The following is a 5,738-nucleotide window of genomic DNA, read 5'->3' as shown; positions in this document are numbered from 1 at the left end:
GTGTCCTCATGAGTGACAGAAAACTGAGCTAATCATGGTGCAACTAGAGAACATTACCAACCCCTATGCTCTGTATTTTCCGCTGGCTGCCCCACCACCACAGAAAGGACTGAGCTAGGCTGAAACACTGCATTTTGGAGCTGCCTTTACTCATGAAAGCAAAAAAGAGACCATATTAGTATGCGGCTTTATCAACTATTTTTTAATTTTTTTTACATTGTTTGCAAACTGATATGTGACACGTATTAATGCCAAAGAAACATGCAAATGACAGGTCGCCACTGGTCAAGTGTCACTTTGGTTATGCCTGCACATCATGGTTCACCAGCAGCCCCAAACATCTAAAGAATAAGCTACCAGCCAAACAAGCTTGAACTTAAACTCCCCCCTCATACTCATCTCGAGGTTGAGCATTGTTTTGTCTCTATCTATGTAATTGTATATGTATTTATGTAACAAATAGGGGCCAGAATGAAAATAAGTCCCCGATGTTATTGTGCAATCCCGGTCACTTTTAAAATTCTTTGTATGTTCGTGTACTTTTTTAACTGACAAATAAAACCAATCAATCAATACAAACTGTGCAGCGGCCAATTACTGAAAGGAAAGAGAGATCTGTTACAAAACACCAAAAGGTTGAATGACTTTCGGAGATTGTCAAGCCAAGCCTTCGATACTGGGGTTAGTCTACAAGGTAGGGAGGGATGTATTTCTGTCACACCCTGATCTGTTTCACCTGTCTTTGTGCTTGTTTCCACCTACCTCCGGGTATCACACATCTTCCCCATTATCCCCTGTGTATTTATACCTGTGTTCTCTGTTTGTCTGTTGCCAGTTTGCTTTGTTTGTGAAACCTACCAGTGCTTGTTCCCCTGCTCCTGTCTGTTTCATGCTCCTGTTTTCTAGTCTTTCCCGGTTTTGACCTGCCCTGACCCTGAGCCTGCCTGCCGTTCTATACCTTGCCCCACCTCACTGGATTATTGACCCCTGCCTGCCCTGACACTGAGACAGCCTGCCGTTCTGGACCCTTTGCACCCTCTCTGGATTACTGACCCCTGCCTGTCTTTAACCTGTCGTTTGCCTGCCCCTGCATTAGAAATAAATGTTTGTTTCTTCGACACTGTCTCCATCTGGGTCATACCTGGAACCTGATCATATTCTGTTTGTCGAGATTGACAGTTTATTTATTGTGGTGTTTAAAACACAAAGTGCCCGACGTCAGGTTGTGTGGTGCATTGGGATATAGAAACCTGTTGGTGGAAAATTTGTTGCATATATTTTATATAATCATAAATATGGCATGAAAATGTTGAAAATCTGATTTCCCTCTAGCTGATCATTGCCTGCAGCCGGCTCTGATCTTAGTGTAATGAAACAGGCAGGGATAGTGAGCTCGTCTGTGGTGGTCGGGGGAACCTTCTGGCCCATAGCCCTGTGTGGCATCGACTGTGCCACAAAAGCATGCTGAAGTGGCAAAGTCTATATCCACATTTATAAACACAGGGTTGCTACAGTTATTGTTATTTTTGGTCTTAAACATTATTTTGAGTTAATTATATGAGCGGGAGGGTGTTACATTTATTTTACAGAACAAGGGGAAGGTCATGTGAAAATATTTTTAATGTTGGGGACCCAGCTAGAAATGAGGAATCGGTCCCTTCCGGGTGTCGGACTCGGCCCAGAATCACAATGAGCGACTGCCCAGAAGAGTTTCAGTCTACCGGAATTCAGCCGATTTTGTCGGCATTTTACCAGAATCCCTCCCAGAAGCAGCTGGATTAAATAAATGTAAACAAAATTCCCAGATTTTGTCATTTTAAATATTAGTATTATAAATTTTTTAAATACAAATTATACCCATCCACAATTCTTTTCAATAATGGTATTTATTGTTTACCCACTTTTTGTCATATGCAATTGTCTTGTCCCATCACTGCAACTCCGGTACGGCCTCGGGAGAGGCGTGCATCCTCCAAAACACAACCACGCCAAGCCGCACTGCTTCTTGACATAATGCACACTTAATCCGGAAGCCAACCGCACCAATGTGATTGAGGAAGCGTGCATGTGCCTGGTCCGTCACGGGAGTCACTACAGCGTGATAGGCCTAGGACATCCCGGCCAGCCAAACCCTCCCCTAACCTGGACGATGCTGGGCCAATTGTGCATCGCCTCATGGGTCTCCCGGTCGCGGCCAGCACGGGTATTGAATCAACATCTGTAGCAATGCAGTTTGCACTGCGATAGTTTTTCCCCCTCAACAATCTATACACAATACCCAATAATGACAGAGAAAAACAGGTCTTGAAAAATGTTTGCAAATTTATAAAGCATTCTAAACTGAAATATTACATTTACATACAGTTGAAGTCGGAAGTTTACAAACACTTAGGTTGGAGTCATTAAAACTCGTTTTTCAACTCCACACATGACTTGTTAACAAACTATAGTTTTGGCAAGTCGGTTAGTATGTCTACTTTGTGCATGACACAAGTCATTTTTTCAACAATTGTTTACAGACAGATTATTTCACTTATAATTCACTGTTTCACAATTCCAGTGGGTCAAAAGTTTACATACACTAAGTTGACTGTGCCTTTAAACAGCTTGGAAAATTCCAGAAAATGATGTCATGGCTTTGGAAGCTTCTGATAGGCTAATTGACATAATTTGAGCCAATTGGAGGTGTAAAAGAAATCAGCCAAGACCGTGGGAGCAATTTCCAAATGCCTGAAGGTACCATGTTCATCTGTACAAACAATAGTACGCAAGTATAAACACCATGGGACCACGCAGCCATCATACCGCTCAGGAAGGAGACGTGTTCTGTCTCCTAGAGATGTACGTACTTTGGTGCGAAAAGTGCAAATCAATCCCAAAACAACAGCAAAGGACCTTGTGAAGATGCTGGTGGAAACGGGTACAAAAGTATCTATATCCACAGTAAAACGAGTCCTATATCGACATAACCGGAAAGGCCGCTCAGCAAGGAAGAAGCCACTGCTCTAAAACCGCCATAAAAAAAAAAAAAAAAAAAGCTTGTGGAAGGCTACCCTAAATGTTTGACCCAAGTTAAACAATTTAAAGGCAATGCTATCAAATAGTAATTGAGTGTATGTAAACTTCTGACCCACTGGGACTGTGATGAAAGAAATAAAAGCTGAAAGAAATCATTCTCTCAACTATTATTCTGACATTTCACATTCTTAAAATAATGATCCTAACTTACGTAAAACAGGGAATTTTTACTAGGATTAAATGTCAGGAATTGTGAAAAACTGAGTTTAAATGTATTTGGCTAAGGTGTATGTAAACTTTCGACTTCAACTGTACGTATTCAGACCCTTTACTCAGTACTTTGTTGAAGCACCTTTGGTGACCATCGGGTTCTTGGATGCCCCGATTCCTCAGTTTTGCCAGGCAGCCAGCTCTAGGAAGAATTCTTGGGGACCTTCAATGCTCCAGAAATATTTTGCTACCCTTCCCCAGATCTGTGCCTCGACGCAATCCTGTCTCTGAGCTCAAGGACAATTCCTTCGACCTCATGGCTTGGTTTTTGCTCTGACATGCACAATTGTGGGACCTTATGTCGACAGGTGTGTGCCATTCCAAATCATGTCCAATCATTTGAATTTACCATAGGTGGACTCCAATCAAACATCTCAAGGATGATCATTGAAAACAGGATGCACCTGAACTCAATTTCGAGTTTCTTAGAAAAGAGTCTGAATACTTATGTAAATAAAGCATGTCTGTTTTTATTTGTAATAAATTTGCAAAAAATTAAAAAAAAATCTGTTTTCGCTTAGTCATTATGGGGAATTTTTATGGAGATTGAAAAGGACATTTTTTTTATTTGTTCCATTTTAGAATAACATAACAAAATGTGGAAAAAGTCAAAGGGTCTTTATACTTTCCGAGCCACATTTTGATAAACTGGGGGATATACTGGAGAAACGTAACCACTCAAATTCATAAGATAGTTATGGGCAGTCTAATATCAACGAATACAGCTTTAGATCTTCGGTTATAATAGGCAGGGTTTAAATTATTCTGCATTGCTTTTCAATGGAATGGAACTTGACCCTAATAGTAGTAGTAGTAGTAGCAGAAGCAGTTTATTGATCCCAACGTGGATGATAGATTTATCACCACAAGTATCCTCAATACACAATGTTTAGAGACAGGACAAGGGTACATCACAGTAATGTCTTGTTGACAACAATGAAAATAAACCCACTGAATTCACAATGGCTGTCTTTAGCGTACTTTGCATTGCATACAATTGACACATTGAAAGCATAGTCGTCCTTTTATTCACCATTTCAATAAGGAAAGAACAACAGTCGGTTTCCGATCCAGTATAAATCGGGGTCTTATACAGTATGACCAAAAGGCTCAAACATCATGTGTGGCTATAGAGGGTACAAACACTGCAAAACGCTATGGTCAGATGGCTTTCATAAAGACATCAAGGTCAGTAAAGCTGGATTCCTGAGTTTCTGTGTGTGTGTGTGTTGGGGTGGCAGCAATAAGCAGGTTGGGGGGCCAGGTGGGGTCGGGCCAGGTACATCAAGGTGTTAGGCCAGGGTGTCCTCAGCCACTGTCCTAAAGGTTGGGGGGCTCTGGCAGGGGGGAGATTTTCGGCACAACACCGGCACCTATTTCAGTCCAAGTCAAGCACTGATTACAATTCTAGCATTAGGGTTAGTACTTTTATCCTACTTTCTTTCCTATTCCACTTTGACCCAAGGTGCAGGAGCCCAGCTCCACCAGCTCAATTTAACCACCGAATCTGTATGAATCGGCAGTGGATTCCTTTTGCCCCAGGGCCAAGGCAAGAACTGGCCTAATAATTTAAGGAGCGACAGTGACACCCTGTGGTGGTCAGCCTTTTCTTAATTTGTCCTGAATGGAATTGCCACATTGGGCATAATTAAAAGCAGGGGGAACAAAATGTTTGTGATGAAGTGGCATGGATATCATAAAATGTATTGCAGAATCTAAAAATACAGATGTGACCTGCAGCAGTCAAGAGGGGTTTTGGACAATAATTTATATATACACTAGATGACTGATAAGAGACGCTGTTTTGAAACCACCGTCTCTGCATTGGCACTCCCCCACCGTTGTAAAACATATTTTGGAAGCTAGAGAAATGCATTTATTAATGTCTACATTCGCTTTTGCCACATCATTATATTACAGACACCTTAAATGCATAATTATATATTATGAGAAAAACACAAAACATATATATAAAAACATTTAGGTTAAAGTTTAATTCTTAGAGGTTACTAATGTTACTGTTCTACAACAGCAAAAATACTTATTGTAATTTTGTCCTACAAATATTTAATTGAAATACAGTAGAATGCCATTCATTCCTATGGAAGACTGCTGCTAATGGGGAGTGCAAATAGATTTGTGTGTAGTTGTTGTGGAATTGTTAGATTACTTCTTAGATATTACTGCACTGTCGGAACTAGAAGCACAAGCATTTCGTTACATTCGCATTAACATCTGCTAACCATGTGTATGTGACCGATAAAATTGTATTTGATGTTATCGCCCACCGGTGGCTTCAAAGCCTCTCAAACGCCATTAGTTAGCGTCACAATCCGGGGTTTATCGCCACTTCATTTTCGAACGTTGCTATGAGCATAGCCAAACAAAGAAAGTGATGGATTCGACTTCCGCTTTACTTCCCTACTGCAGCGAGCTGGTGGCAAACTTGC

The sequence above is a fragment of the Oncorhynchus tshawytscha genome, unplaced genomic scaffold (genome assembly GCF_018296145.1).
Source record: "Oncorhynchus tshawytscha isolate Ot180627B unplaced genomic scaffold, Otsh_v2.0 Un_contig_15694_pilon_pilon, whole genome shotgun sequence".
NCBI classification, from domain to species: Eukaryota; Metazoa; Chordata; class Actinopteri; order Salmoniformes; family Salmonidae; genus Oncorhynchus; species Oncorhynchus tshawytscha.
This window is presented reverse-complemented; position numbering follows the sequence as displayed.